The sequence below is a fragment of the Peromyscus leucopus genome, chromosome 6 (genome assembly GCF_004664715.2).
Source record: "Peromyscus leucopus breed LL Stock chromosome 6, UCI_PerLeu_2.1, whole genome shotgun sequence".
NCBI classification, from domain to species: Eukaryota; Metazoa; Chordata; class Mammalia; order Rodentia; family Cricetidae; genus Peromyscus; species Peromyscus leucopus.
Genome location: NC_051068.1, coordinates 10,611,053 through 10,628,018, shown reverse-complemented (window position 1 = coordinate 10,628,018; position 16,966 = coordinate 10,611,053). Strand labels below are relative to the sequence as shown.

Here is a 16,966-nt window from a genome sequence, read left to right as displayed (position 1 = left end):
AGCAGATAGTGTATTTAGAAGTAAAGAGACTAAACAGGGCTTCTTCCTTTTCTTCAAATTGATGTCATTTATACCTCAGCCCAGGAAGTCCACAAATTCAGTCTCTAACTAGGAGGGGTTTTGCCACAGGACTGCCTGGGGCCATCAGCCCTGGTTTCTTTTCTGTTTTTTTTTTTTTTTTTTTTTTTTTTGTTTTTTTTTTTTTGAACAAGCTTCTCTTTTAACACTTAACACCAGGGATGATTTAACAGAAAGTGTCTCAAGTCTGAGCTACAGCCCCCTTAGACTCTACCCAAACAAAGGTACTAATGTGTGGTCAGTTTCTTGGCAGCCCCACACTCCGCTGATAACGTTCCTGTTTGGTATTCTCCAAGGAGTCAGCTGCTGGAAGCTGCTCGAACCTCATCCCTTGCTGCTCCGGGTGCGGACGATGCTCCGACTGCACGGCGCCAACCACAACATGCTACCCACCGTGAGAGAGCAGGACGCGGGCCGCTCTAGTCAGGACTTATCGTCTATCATACTGATTGACGAAACCAAGAGTGAGCAGAAAAAATAAACACGAACAGAGACTGCAGTGTATGAGCCCCGTCAGCTGGGAGTTTGAGTATTTGGCCTTGGCGATCGCACTCTCCTGGTAGGTTATCTTTCCCTTGTGCTATCATTTATCATAACTTTGAGGGCCAGGGGGAGAAACAAACCTTGGACTTTTCTATTGGTTGCATTCATTAGACTGCTTTCTTTTTAATCCCCCCACCCCTGCGCACTCTTCCCTTCCCCCCACATAATAATCCCATCCTTTTAGATACTCCCCAAAGAACAAGGGTAAAATGAAATCGAAACATGGCTCTTGCCTTCTACTCCTGCTCCACATAGATCATTGCAAGCAATTAACCTTTGTTAGTCCATCAAAATCTAGAATGCAAACATATATGTCAGTTTACTTCAGTCGGGCCCAGTAATAAATCTGCACCCCTAACAACCAGGCCCAGCTAAGCATCTTGGATGTTGTTCAGTCACTTGGATAGCTGGTGTCTTCCTTCTTAAGTAAGGGCACTTGACTTTTTCAGACACAAACCATGTTTCGTATTGGCCTTGACAGCCACTATAAAGTACCCCCCAAGTGTGAGTAACAAAGATGATTTGTATGTGGCTCACAGTCCTCCAGGGTTCCAATAGCTTTCTCATTCCAGCCCAGAAACATGGAACACAGGGTAGCTGGTTAAAGCTGATACAAGCGTTTCTTCTCTCAGCAGGCTATTCTTGCATAACCATTTATTTTGCCGAGTTTTAAAGTGCCTGAAGGATTTAATTATGTACATAGACAACCCTTATAAACTCTATTCTAGGGTTTTTATTGACTTTTGTGCTGGGCAGCTCTTAGGCATTTCAATTAAGTGTTTTTATAAGAAAAACGACAATATTGTAAAAAAAAATTCTTTATAGATATTCCCAAGCAGGTTTGGTCTCCCATCTGATTGAATAAACCATTTAATTGACAAAAACAAAAAAAAAAAATTGCAGGCTAATTTGAGGTTTAGTTTTTATTTTATTTAATTTTTTTACTTTGGGGTTTATTTTGGGGAAATAGAGGGTCAGGTACCACACAGGTACAGGAAAATGGACCTACCAATACCAGTGGGATGATAGGCAGGAAACATGCCAAAATTGCTTGGAAAAATAATTGAAATGCCACAAGACTACCTGTTACTAGGAGTCTAAACTCAGGAGATCGAAGACTCAACTGTGAGATTTTGCATGTCCCCCTTAACAAGTGCAGAATAATATATTGCCAAATTCATTTGGAGCACCGTCTGACAGACCTACCCCTCCAAAGTCTGCAGGAGACCCCAAAGCCGCCTTTGTCTGCCGTCTTCAATTGCAGGGCTCAAGTATTTACAAGAGTTCTGCAAACCTGCCTTCATTATGATGTGGGATATTTCAGTCCCAGCAGGTGGCCAACAGGAGACCAGACCTGCCCGTGAAATATGTAATACTTTTTCATATACTTTAACCAGAACTGTGCCCTCCACAACTCTCCCAACTGTTAATTTCCCTTTCTCCACTTAATCTCCTCAGCAAGTCATGAGCTTGCATTAAAATCTACCTAAAACATTTCACCCACAGGCAATGTAATTCTGAAACAAGCAACCAACATTTCACAGCTCTGGATAATAGATTAATTTGAACCTAATGTTGCTGTCGTTTACTGCCCCAAATGTTCTGGTGTAGACATAGCCTTGGGGCATGGTGCTGTGGCATGCACCACTGTGGGAGCCGGAGCTACAGTTGGCTTAACATCTGTGCATCACATTTGCCATGCGCCTCATTATCCTGCACCCCACTGTGCCTACCTGTCCCCCTCAGCTTCTTAGCCACAGGCGATCAAAAATTTTCCCCGCCAACTAAGAATCTTTGTTCTCCTTCTCACTTACTAAATTTTTGTAAGACCTCTGCACCCAAGCCCTGGAGATTCAGTCCATGTGAACAGCCCAGGCCCTTTTAATTCTTAGTTCTCCATTAGCGAAAGGAAAACTAGAGCACTGAGTTTCGGACATGCCATTGCAAAAGCTGGACCATTTGTATAACTCTGTAGCTGAGCGGAGGTGCTGAATAACACACAGTGCTGCTGGTTTTGACTTGAACAAGTTTGGTTAGCTTCAGTTATCTATAAACGATGAAAGAGAATCTTCCCGTGCCAGAGTGAAGAGAGAAGAGAACATGAAATCCCGTCATGGAAAAACATGATTGTTACATCAAACATTAAAATAAAATATCTTTAACTGTGTGTATGGAGCCAACATTTCAGAGTTCACTGCCACAGACAGTATATAGACAGACAGACAGATATAATACCCCCCCACACACAGATTATTAAAAACTGAGGCTCAAAAAATATGTGTAGAATAAATAGGCCAAACAGCTGCTTAAATATGAACCTTGCTTAAGCAATAAAAGAAGAGTTTTCTATTGGAAGGCTTTCCACAAACATTTAATGAAAGAAAGAATAAAGGTTAGGTTGCTTAAAATAATTTAAGTATGCAAAACAGTGATATTAGTAATTAATGTTATAAAACATAAGCATTGACAATAATATTTGCCATAATTAAATATGTAAAAAAAACAACATAATGGTTACATTAGCATTAACTTGGGGATGCCAACCATCCTTGATACTCTAAGATACAAAACAAAATTCTCAGAGGAGCTAGTTTCAAAAAGGTCAAAGCTATGATTAATACATTTTAAACCATTAACTGTGTATTATATTTGATACACTGGATTTAAGTGGAATGTTTAGTGTCCTTCAGTTTACTTAATTATATGATAGAGGAGTATTTTGGTGCAGATGAAAGGAATCAGTTTTCAATGATCCTTTCCATAGAGCTAATCATTAAAAAAAAAAAAACTATATCAGATTCAAATAATTCCCACAAACCATGATTCAGATTCCTAATCCATAGAAGAGAACAAAACTGAAGTCTTGAGAGAATTTTTCTCAGTCTTTCCTCATGTAAAAACATAGTTCATTCCAGAAACTGGATTGGATTTCCATACTTCACACATAATCCTCACCATCTATACAGGGCAGAGCAGTGAGTCTTGCACATTTCATTATATGCTTGAATTCATTTACCCTATATGGAATTTGTTACCTTTACAATAAAAAAGTCACTATTCATTATTGAGAGTGGACAGACGGAACATGTTCAACTTGAGACATCAATAAGAAGAGAGGGGAACTTAGAATCCATGTGGCACAGCCTCCTCCATCTGGAGTTCCCTGTGTGTCTGCCAAGACTTTTTTTTCCAAATAAAAGTCAACGTTTCTTTTTGGAGTAAATGGAACGTTCTCTCAGATATTGACCCTGATTCTGATTTATACATAACAAGCAAGAATGCAATTAAACTATGATATTTTTCTGAGGCTAATCCATATCAGAAGAGAAAGTTTTGAGGCTAATTTGGAAAAAAAGTTATTAGAACTACTCTTTTTTTTTTTTTTTTAAGTGTTGTCAGGTCAACAAAATAGTTCTTGCTTTGATAGATCATAAAGGCAATTGAGCAAGCTATTTTGTCCTCTTAGAAAAACATTAAACATTCTATACTACAAAATTAAACCATAAAGTGACTGGTGATTTAAAGTGGGGGTACTATGCTTCCCCTACTTTAAAAAAAAAAAAACTCTAGAAATCAACAGATGAGGTCAGATACCTAAAGGATGGCGCTGGGTCCACAGTTCCATCCTCAACTTCAGCTGCTAGACCTGTTTGCTAAGACAGGGTCTACAAGACTGTGATCAGTTAAATGCTTTCCTATCTCTACAAGTTAATGAAATACTCTCAACTGCACATGGAAGCTTGATGTGGGCTTTCCATGCATTTGCATCTCTTCTTGAGTCTTTGTTCCTTACTCTGTTATTCTTTCCATTAAATACTTCATTATATAAAAGTCATTGAGGCAGTTTTGTTTTGTTTTGTTTTTTTATTGGGCTTGCTTCAGGCCCTATGTGAGAGGACACACAGCCCTTCCTCTTAGAGTGATCAACTATTAAAAGAGATCCTAGCTGGGAATATGAATCCCCTAGCCAGTTCTTCTAAGACAGACAAAGTACTTCAATGCAGTAGTGGAACATGTTTTAAATTCATTTCTCAGAATTATATCTGAAATTATAGAAATCTAAGCAGTACATGTGAATATTCACTAAACAATTCCTAGTCTTGACTCCAAATAACTTTTTTTTAAAAAACTTACAATACCACTAACCTATATTCAGTCTGAATCTTTGAACACCAAGACCATATATACACAAAAAAAAAATATTTTTATCAAAATTACATTGTTAAAATGTGGTAGAAGGTAAAGGGTGGAGCCTAGTTAGTAAACTGCCTGCAGATCATGTGCCAGAGACTTGGGTACAGTCTCTAGCATAGCATAAACTGAGCATGGTGGCCCATGTCTGTAATCCCAGCACTCAGTACATATAAAGGCAGAAAGATGAGAAGTACAAGCTCAAAACCAAGAAAAACATGGGGAAAATTAGGTTGAACTGGATCTTGGGTCAATACAACATGAGTTGGGTAACATTTGCCAAACTACTCAATTTCCTTAACTCTGAAAACAAATTATATACTACATAACCTATAGGCTCCTTCTAAAAATTAAATAAGATAATGTGTTTAAGAGTTAGGATAATAATTGATACCATGTAAAATCCATTAGCTATTTTTTATATAAGTATTTGAAAATTATAAACTTAAACGAAATCACATTAACATTATCTGTGGAAATCAACTCAGATCAATTAATCCGAATCTCAAGGGGGTAATTATAATTTGTAGCCTAAAGTGACAACCATTGTTGGAGTCATTAGAGTTCAGCAACTGGGTGGCCCCTGTTTTCTGGTCATTTCACTAGGTCTTCCCAAGAAAAAAGCCTGTTTTGATGATTTCCACACAGTCAGTGCTTTATTATCAAGCAAAACAAAAAACTTCCCAACCTACCTCTTAGTTTTCATTGAATAAATTCTTAGAGTGACATTGTACACCTGGTATGTATAATCTGTTCTAGGATGTACTTCTGGACATTGCTTGGAGATGAATTATTACTTCCCCAAATAAATATGATTATATGTTAATCCTCACCACCTTAGAGTTGGTATTTATTTGGAGACTAGACATATAAAATGATTACTTAAAATAAGACCAATTAGATAGACCATGGATTCCCTTGGCTAGTGTCCTAAATGATGAAATAGAAAATGTGATAGTGGTGGTATGCATGCATAAAGAAAGGCCATGTGGCAAGGTCATAGTATGCAGCAGGTGACCTTCAAATCCAGGAGAGAAGCTTCAGAAGAGACCTTGGTTAAACTATGTAGTCTATAGCAGTTTATTATAGCAGTACTGCCCAACCAATACAAGGAGTTCTCTATTCATTTGGACCATCTATAAGTAGAGGCCTGGGATTCTCTTCCTCTCCTAAATGCCTTCCTTCCATTTACTCACATCTCAAAGCCAACAAAACAGAGATTTCTTAGGCTAAGAATTAACCAAAGTCCCTATGTTTACCTAACACTTATTATGTAACTGGCATAATTCTTGAATTAATGAGTGAATGAATGAATAGGAGGAAAAAAACCTGACTATCAAGTCAAATGAATAAAAACTGCTTACAGAAAATGGGAGAGAAGTCCAACAAGATGGCCCAGCAGGAAAAAGTACGTTCTGTGTTAAGTCTGATGACCTGAATCATATACTCAGAAGCCATGGCAGAAGGAGAGAACCCACTCCCAAAGTTTAACTCTGACCTCTGCATGCATGCCATGGCACACACACACACACACACACACACACACACACACACACACACTCACTCACTCACTCACTCACACATAATAATAAATAAAATATAAATCTATTGTTTTAAATGGAGAGAGAAATTGCCCTGACACAGAACCACTCTGGCCTCCTATATCCCCATGCTGGACATCGAGCACCACTATCCAGTGTCATTGATAAGGAAAGTATGCCTACAGAAATCTCTGCAGCAGATACCAGATTATCAGGCCATTCCATGATTTCTGGACTATCATGACCAATTCCATCAACAAAACAAGAAAGTATTGTTTGTCTAAGTTCAATCTATCTACCTCATCTCCCTTCCTGGTGCAGAGGCATGGCTCCGCTAATTCAGACCAGTCATGTCTTACCTACTTTGGGGACTTACAATGGTATTACTGAGGTTTGCATAGCTATTCTAATATGGCAATGAGCTTTCAAACTTCAGTTCCTAAAGATCCTTTGTTAAATGGAGTCATACAGTCATAAAATGTGTAGAATCTAGACTCTGATGCTATGGGATTATGAAACTGTTGATACACAAAAGCATCTGGGCATAATGGCTTAGATTGCAGTTTGGAGGACAAATGTGAACCCCAGCATGCCACACCAGCATTGTGGGCATTTGGAGTCCTATCACTCATCCATGGCACCAAGAGTCAGGGGCTGGTTCTCAGAAGTTCCTCCTAATGAAAGAATCATGAATTAGGAAAAATCAACCAATTAAATCTCATGCCCTCTCCTTCCCATAACCTACAGAACTGAGTTTGCAAAGCCTGGTTCAAGAATTGTTTTTAAAATCCAAGAAAGCATCATGAGCCGACGTCTCACTTTTTATTGACTTCGGCTCTGCATATGATTAAGCACAAACTTGCAAAGAATTACCCACAGTACCAACCCAGTGGAGCCCTTCTCAAACTTGCATGAGCCAGGAATATTTGGAAGGGAAGTCGGGACTGGCGACCTGAAGCCCACTCCCCTGGGTCAGTGCATGCTGGGAGGGGAAATGAGCTACAGAGCAGACAATTTTCAGCATCACTGGTTTTACTTTCTTTACCAGGCTCATGAAAACACACTGACAAAACAAAGGACACAAAATTAATGACCCATGCGTTTTGTCAATTGACTCTTAGTAGCAGTGGCCAGTTCACCTTAATTTTTTTGTTCGCATTGAACATGTAGCCCAAGGCATTGGTTAAGGTTCACTTAAGAATTCTTCAAAGGCATCACTTGGCTTTCATTAATTTGTTAACTGTACCTTCTCCTTTCTGCTAAGGAGCCCATATACCAAAAGCAGACCTTTATGCAAAATTTCACAAAGCAAAAGGCATATGTTTGACCAATCCGCTTTTTTCTTCTTCTTCTTCTTCTTCTTCTTCTTCTTCTTCTTCTTCTTCTTCTTCTTCTTCTTCTTCTTCTTCTTCTTCTTCTTCTTCCTCTTGAGTAATTATTTCCTAACCTCAAATATTAAGGTATGCACATCATATATTTCTAGCATTTAAAATATACTTAAACATGGATTTCTCAGAAACCCGTTTCAATTCTCAGCTGAGGGATAAGCAACAATGCAGCTAATTACTTTTGTGAATGATCATTTCCTATTTATTCCTTTGGTCTTTGACCATGATTCCTGATGACATTCAATCTGAGTACATATGAAATGTGGCTAACTTAATAAAACTGAAGGTTTGAGAAGCAATATGAATTTTTAAAAAGGCATAAAACTAATTTTATATTATGTATCTATTAAAAGATTATACCACATTTAAGATGCTAATTTTTGTAATGAAATTTTACTTAGTGGACACTTTGATAATATAGCATTTTTGTTCTATCGACCAATGGCCACAAAGAAAGCTTGTCTTCATAAATGCCTCTTTGGTGAAATTAGCTGAAACACAGAGTTTTTAGAAAACACTTAAGCAGTGAGTACAAAGCACCAGTGGTGGGATATGAATCCTCTTTATCAAATTCAGAACTAGAATACAATGATGAAGTAAGAGTTCCTTTCAAGCCTGAAAGGAAGCTAATTGTCTGAACATTTCTACCCATAGGAAGCAACCTCATGGGGGTCTTAAGTATAAAGCAATTTGCCATGAGGACAAAGGGAAGGATGCCATAAAGTAAACATACCATTCCTTCCTACCAACTCCCCTTTATAAACTATGATAGCAATGTTGGGTTGCTGTAACTTCACATTAGTTGGATCTGTCAGCTATGAAACTTTACTTTAGAAAGAAGGTTGAAAAGGTAGTCTTAGCCAGGGAGTTTATCAAATTGAACAAATCTTTGTTTAGGTATCTCTCAGTTCCATGTGCCAAGGTCTATTCCCAGACAGACATGCCAAGCTGCCAATGACTTCAGCTCCAAAGAGCTCTTTTTTTCTCTCTTTTTAAGTTCAGTCCACAAGAGCCTCACTCATTCCTGTTTTAGAAGTTGCCAGAACCCTGCTCATATCCTGTGTAGCCCAGTGGGAGAGAAGCCACATCATATGAAACCCTGTTGGACATATAAATGGAGTCTTGGCCAACTGTCTCCAGCATAAGGTGTAGACAGCACCACAGAGGGCCTTGAAACTCGTGAGTGCATACATAACCAAAATGAGACATATCTTCTGACTGCCTAGAAAATCAAGTGGGACTCACTCACCTAAACTTCTTTTAACTATGGTACATGTGTACACTTCAGGGAAGTTCTCATTACTCAGAACACCGACTTGCTGCTTCTTTGTCTTCAGTGAAATAGAGGGAATAAAAGATAACTTAAACTCATATCTATTGACTCTTTCAAGGCTTTTCCATAGCTTTTAGACACACATTTATTTTGTATGGATTGTGATGAGAGATGTACATAAAGTTGCTCTTGATAAGAGCTAGACATAAGATAGTTCTAACCAAATAATTATCCATTTATAAAATACAGTTAATTTAAAAGAGATAGCTCTGGGCAAGATGGGGTACTAATTTACTTGTAAAAACAGCCTGTTAAAATACTTCCATCAAACTTCCATCCATACCCACGAGAACTTTGATTTATTATCTTTGAAAACTATAAATCAATTGGATAGAAAATTTTTACAAAATGAGTTTTAAGCTTTAAGCTTTTAGAAGAGGAACAAGTGCAAGATCAAAAGGTGATCATAATATCATAATAATAACAGTGTATGTGCTAGGTATCAGAAAGCAACAGAGTCAAGGTGTCTGATAGAGTAGAAAATAGACAGTTGGGGTATCCAGTGAGGTGGCTCAAGGAATAAAATGCTTGACAATCAAGCTTGATGACCTCAGTTTAATTCCCAGAATACATGATAGAAGAAAATTAACTGTGGAAAGTTGTCCTCTGAATTCCACACATGCACCAGGGCATGCATGTACATTCTCTCTCTCTCTCTCTCTCTCTCTCTCTCTCTCTATATATATATATCTATATATATATATATATATATATATATATTGATATATATATATATATATGTCTCTGTCACTCTCTCTCTTTCCTCTCTTGCTCCTGTTCCCTCTCCCTCCCACAAATAATAATGACTAAAATCATCTTTTTTAAAATGAGGAAGAGAGTTATAAAATATGCCCAAGCACATATTAACATGAAATGGTATACTGTCATATAACAACATATTAAAATAAAGCATCACTTAAATAGTTAAACTTTTTGGTAAACTTTTGCTTAAACTTGTATAATGTTATAAACATTTAGCTTATTAACATAATACCCATTGGATTTCTTCACTAGTAAAAATCTCCCACTTGGAAATTTTATCACAAGAAAGTTGTTGACAAAGCGTGGAGCTCTAGGCTTATTCATTAAGTTAGCTGGCTCACAGTACAACTAGAAGATGATACACAGCAAATTCAGGTGCCATCCATGGTCCTAGAAAAGCCACATCAAAGGCTTTTGTAGTCGTCAGGCTAGCAGATGGCTAATGCCAGGTATGGTTTGCATTTGTTCAGTGTCTTAATCTAGTCTCAAACTTTGGATTTGGCAAAACTAAAACCACATTTTGCCAAATACTTTCCTCTTAATTTCTAAGCCCATGTGTATTTTCAGTGAAATTTAATACATATGTTTCTTATTCTTTTATACTTAACTCATCAAATATTTTTCTGTAAGAGCCATTTGACATTCAAAAGCTTGGTGAGTCTCTCTCTCTCTCTCTCTCTCTCTCTCTCTCTCTCTCTCTCTCTCTCTCTCACACACACACACACACACACACACACACACACACACAACTGGAGACATGTACCTCTTAAGAAAATAACTTAAAGTTCTTAGCTTCTCCTCCATCAAGATAGGAAGCTGCTTTCTGCCAAGTACCACGGAATGGGAATATGAACACTGAATGTTAATTCAATGCCAAAAAGACTGAATTTGATTGGAAATTATAACTATACAAAAGTGCCCACTCTTTATTAAAGTGGTTTTCTGAATGTGTTTGTGCCTAGAAAATGATGGATGTGCTGTAAACTGAGTACAATGAGCCTAGTTTAAGCTCCCAGTAAGAGGAGCAAGGCAATTTTCTTCAGCATTTAACCCAAGTGATTCTCCACAGAGCCTCTGTTGCTTATCTCCCCTAAGTTATTAGACTTCATTTTCTAAACATCATTTGGAATGTATATCAATAAAAAATATTATCAGGAGCTTAGAGTTACATGGTTTATAAAACATTTGGATGTATTTGGATGTATTTACACAACATATACTTATTTTTTAATTTGTTATGAGATACATTAATACATACTTCCTAGTGTCTTCTGATTTTGTGTATTTTTAGAATACTTTTCTGGGAGGAAAATAAAAACAAAGTTAATTCTTGACATGAATTAAATTGAATGTCAATGTATAAAGCCAGCATAAACACACAAAATGAATCCTTAGAGCAATTAAATAATCCACTCTACTCACATTTTGTAGTTCTTTGTACACTAATTATATCTAACACATTTAGGCTTGAGAGGTACTCAACCTGTTCTTACTTGATTACATTGGGTTTATTCCAGTGGTGTAAATTATGAGTCATATTGTGATTATCTAAAAAATCATTACGTAGTAATTCTTATAAAATAAGGCTTTCTTGTCAAAGTCACTTACATCACTCTTTCCTCATAAAATCATTTAGTGCCATCTTTCAATCAGTTTAGTTTCTCTGTCTTATCATGATCATTGACGTATAACTTTTACAGCATAACGTTTCAGAGGAGGAAAGAAAACATTATAGCTAACACCTGTAATCAGCAAAAGGTGTAGCTGAGAAGCAAGTGCAAGGCTGAAATGTATAGTTTGAGGCCTTATAAGCATTATGTAAGCTCCTTTCACAAACGTTAACATTTGAGTACATATTACAGATTTGACCCCCACCCAGGGACTGAGTTTGTTTTTGTCCAGCTTCATTTTCTGAGAATCTCAAGCCAAAAGATGTCCCAATAGTCTTTTCAACTCTAAGTAGCCAACACTAACTCATTCATTCACTGGAGAGGTAATGGCATCCTCCCAGTGACAGTTACTGCCACCTGGAATTTGCCCTTCTGGTGGGTCTGCAACCTCAACAACTCATTAACTCACAGTAGAAAACTGTATGGTGGTATTTTATTTGTACTGAAATGTGATTTTATTTGTATGTTAATAAGTAAAGTTGCTTGGGGGTCAGAGCTCATAGCAAGCCATAGGAGAGCTGGGCATTCATTGGGGAACGCCTTTAATCCCAGCACTTTGTAGAAGAGCTAGGTAGATCTCTGTGTGGTCAAGGATACAGCCAGCATTGGAGACACATGCCTTTAATCTCAATACCATATAAGACCTGGAGGGCTGTACATACAGGCAGTGACGAGGCAGTCATGTGTTTGAGTTTACAACCAATTAGAAGGCAGAACAGAAAGACTATATAAAGACAAACACACAGGAAGTAGAAGAGGCTAGCTGCAGCAGGCAGTAAGGCTCTTAGCTCTGATCTCTTGGCTTTCTTCTTTGCATTGGTTCTGTGTTTCTTATTTAATAGGACGGTTGGTTACATCTACAAAACTCATTTTTTAAATAATTTTTATATTAAGAAAATGCATCAAATAGTAATTTTCCCAGTGGGTGTATGTGTGTGTGTGTGTGTGTGTGTGTGCGCGCGCGTGTGTGCACGCCCACCAGTGTGGAGGACTGAAGATAACCCTGGTATTGTCCTGGAGAGCCAGAGAGCCCAGAGATCAACCTGGGACTGGGATAGGAAGCACACACTGCTGTACCTGTGCTTTAGGATTTGGTTTAGTTGTTGTTATTTTATTATCTTTTTTTTTTTAAACGTGTGGTCTGGAAGCTCAAATTCAGGTCCTTCTGCTTGCAAAGCTAGCATTTTATTTGCTCAGCACCTCCATATTCCAGAGTTTTCGTGGGAGATAGTTGACATTGTTCACTACAAATTCTGTTTTTAATAAAATTATACTACTGTTCTCAGATAACAACAAACATATAACATATGAGAAAAGAGAGGGATTTTTTACCAGTTGTCAAAAAAGAAAACAAGAGAAAATGGAAAAGATTCCAGAAGACCTGAACAGCTTTAGGGCAATAAGAATGCCAGAATAGTCAAGAAATAACTAGTGAATGAATGCCATAGGCAGAAGGTCAGAGGAAGATCTAGAGGGGACCTTGGAGTACACCTGCCCAGTCAAGAGTAAAAGCAGGGCCCAGGATGACTTCTCCTCACAAGACACTTTCAGTGCTAACAGCAGGCCATGGAGCCAGGCCAGTTTCCAGAATATTCCTAAGGTCCAGAAGTTGACTCAAAGAAAGGATGTCTCAAAGTCTTTATAATAATCTACCCGAAGTTACACAGCTTCTCTGCACCTCACTTGCAACAGCCTTTGCAATCAAGAGGGAAGCCAAAGTCTTAGGTGGGACAAGAAAAGAAGGCTGATACTTATTAAGTATCCACAACACACAGCAGGGAAACCTCTCGTTTTACCAACATTACAATCTTGTGAACTAAGTATTATTCTAAATTACAGGCCGGTACTACCATTCCTAGACTTATAAAATCCATTAACCAATCAGAGGACAAAGGAAATGGACACTTTGTGTCTTCTCTGGACCATACTGTTCTCTCTGAACACCTACATAGAGACCTTCACATAGTGGCAAATAGGGAATGCAGATTCTTGGACAAACAAAAATGTGGGGACAAGATTAGTCTCACTGGTCATCCTCTTGTTTTTGTTTCCTCCCAAGGAAACTAAGTCAGGAAGCATAGAATACTTTGGTAGCATTATGAAACTACAGGAGAAGCTCAAATAATCTGCTCTGAATTCATTCTGACAGCACAGATTCTGTTGGTCAAGTTCATTATAATCATCTAATATTTGCATCCAAATGATGCACTGTTATGACGACCGTTTTAAAGTACCGACTCCTGTATTGTGGCGTAGACATGATAAATCCCCAGTTCCAGAAGACACCCAGCTGGTGGACCACTTCAACTGCCAAAATGATGCTTCATCATTCCCATGTCAGGCTTAGCTCCTCAGTCACAGCCTCGTCACTCATTTTATCTCACTTTTTAAAGAATTGCTATTTTATTCCCTGAAGTGAGACCGAAATTTTTACCCCAAAGGAATTTGTAAGTGGATAGGAGAAACACTGTATGTTCATAGCAAGTCTTTGCTTTCTCAATGAGTTGACATTATGAAAAAATTTAGAAGGTTTTAAAAAAATTAATCCAAAGATATTTAACTTATTTTAAATATCCATTCTTCAAAAAATACTTAGCTTCAACTAGTTTCAAATCAAACCAATATAAATAATGGATAGAATTACTAACCTGCAGGGAATGTCATCCCAAATTTCCTGCCACTGACTGGGTAACTATAAGCATGACTGGTGTATTTACTGGAGGCAGTATATACTGTATAATGTTCCTCAAAACCTCGTGTAACTAATGCAATTTGATAACCACTCGGGTGCTACTGTGACGTAAAGGATATATTACAACTTTACCCAATTCAAATAAGAAAAAAGTTTAAAAAGCAGTAGACCTTAATGGCCTGGTGCTCTAAACAAATATGTTGCCTGTTTAACTGAAATTATATATAAGTTATCCTGAACTGAGAATAGCTCTGTGGCATATGCATTCTTTCAAAATCATGACATGACTTTTTTTTCTTTTACCAGTTTCTTCCAACAGTCCTTCCACAGGTCTCACTGCCATGGAAACTGTGCCTGTCACTCAGAGAATCTAAGGAAAGATCAAGCAAATCCAACAGTGTGGATTTCCACCTGGACAAAGATGGAACAAGCCCTAGAGATGACAGTCTTCTCCCTGGGAGATGTCGGCTGTTGGCATCGAAGTGTTTAGACTGGATCTAACAGATACGTGTAGCCATCACAGAAAATGATTTCATACACAGGGCCAGTGAGAAGGCTGGGTGGGTAAGAATGCATGCTGCACAAGCCTGGCAACTTCAGTCTGACCCCAAACCCACTTTTAAAAAGCCAGATGCAAGAGAGTGATGTACGCGGCAGCCCCAGCACCCCCAGGCAAGATGGTAAGTGTATACAGAAGAATTGGCTGGATGTTTTTAGATCAGACATCCTGGAGTACACAGCACAGGGACAGGAGAGAGAGAGACAGAGAGACAGAGAGAGACACACACAGAGAAAGAGACAGAGAGACAGAAACAGAGATAGAGACAGAGAGATCCTGTCTCAAAATCCAAGTAGAAGAAGAAAAGCAGCTGCTGAAACGGTTCTCTAGCCTCCACAAGTACACTGTGGCAAGGAGGAGCCGGGTCTCCCTCCCTCTCTCTCTCTCTCTCTCTCTGTCTCTCTCTCTCTGTGTCTCTCTGTCTCTCTGTCTCTCTCTGTCTCTTCTCTCTCTCTGTCTCTCTCTCTCTCTCTATGTGAGACAGACAAAGAGATTCAGTAACGAGGGTTATGACCACTCAGGCAGGAGAGATGAGAGGGTGTATTGGGCTTGTTGCTCTCATCTTCTGATACCCCCTTGTCATGATTTCACCCATCATGGAACTGAGGCCAAGATCTGTGACTTTCCAGCATCCTAGTCCCTGTGGAGCAGGCCCAGAACCATCTCCCGGTTTTCAAGAGGCCAGGGTATGGATTCTCTGGAAAGAAAGTCCTTGTGTAGCAAAGCTGAAGCTGAGCAGACATGAGCAGCCTTATTGCACACTGCCAAGGGGATAGCCAGCACAAAGATCATGACCAAGGAAAATGACTCACATGTGATCCAAAAACGGGAATTCAATTTTTAAAAATATTACAGTTAGTTCCTAAAATATAATTAATATGATACACATGAAGAAGCAGGAGGAGGAGCAAGGACAGAGAAATAAAAGTAGCCAGGGCAATATACCTGCCTTTTGCTAATGTTGTAATATACATTATACACACCAAAGAGTGTCAAAAACATTTTAAGAAATTGGCCATCCCTTTTCACTTTGTGAGTAATATTTGGGAATGGGATGAAAAATAATAATGGCCTCTGGGGAATGTTTAAGAATGAGGTAATTTTCATGTTTCTTCCAGAAAACATTGAGTGTATCCTTCTCCTCTGCCAGGATAATTTTAAACTATTGGCATCAAAGCTGAAAATCTCTGCAAAGGTTGGTCAGTCTCTTGGTACCGCTCTATATTTATGTTAGTGTGACAGTTCATTCTGTACAATGAAGCTAGTCAACTGTTCAGCCCTCATATTTTTATCCAAGGCCTCACTGAAGAAAATCCCAAAGCTCTGGGTGGACCAATGTTTTAGACTTTTAGATACTAATTCTTCCAATGTCACTGTCACAGCAACTCAACCAAGGAGGAATGAAATGGTCACTTCTCTGGAGAAATCTTGAATGACTATATTTATTCCCTCTGCCCCTCTGTCACATAATATTTGGGCTTTTCTCAACCACCAAGTAAATTTTGTGGACAAATGCTCCTGCTTCTATCAGAGACATAGCCAATAGAGTGTACACAAGTACAAGCCTAGCTTGAAATATTTTTCTACAAGAAAGTAACCATCCTATGTCCCAACCACCAGAGGCAAGCTGAAGAAGTAGTGGATTACAAATGAATAGATTTTTAGAAAAAGAGTGTGACAAATATATTGGAACATAGATGTACAATGATTTTGAAATGCAGAATTTATAATCAAAGGTCTCTCAAAGTTTATTATAGAAACTATGTTTTTATAGTTTGAAAGTAAAACACAAGGATGTGAGGCCAGTTACTCAACTCATGTAGATGGTTGATATACCCATGAAGTCTCATCAGCATGGCTGTCTAGACAAGACCTAAAGATTGGTGACACCAATAGACATGTTAATATGGAAGGGAGAAAGTTCACAGGGCCTGCCTCCACCCTAGCCAAACAATTAAGGGCAACTGGACAATTCTGAGAGTGGGAGATACGATATTCCCCTGGGAAGAACCCTTCAGCTGGTTATTCAAATACAAGTGGTTGGTCCCGATACATACAGGTATGTGTGTGTGTGTGTGTGTGTGTGTGTGTGTGTGTGTGTGTGTGTGTATGTTATATGTGTATATACACGTTATATGTGCTGAGCAAGTTGTATTTATATATTTAGGAATGTGTGTATGTGTGTCAGAGAGAGAGAGAGAGAGAGAGA

At 38.4% G+C, this 16,966-nt stretch overlaps 1 protein-coding gene across 7 annotated transcripts in view; it reads right to left on the bottom strand.

Annotated features, from left to right (window-relative positions):
- Mecom (MDS1 and EVI1 complex locus) overlaps positions 1-16,966 on the bottom strand; it is a 558,637-nt gene that overhangs the window by 147,398 nt on the left and 394,273 nt on the right. The gene's annotated exons all lie outside the window — the stretch shown is intronic.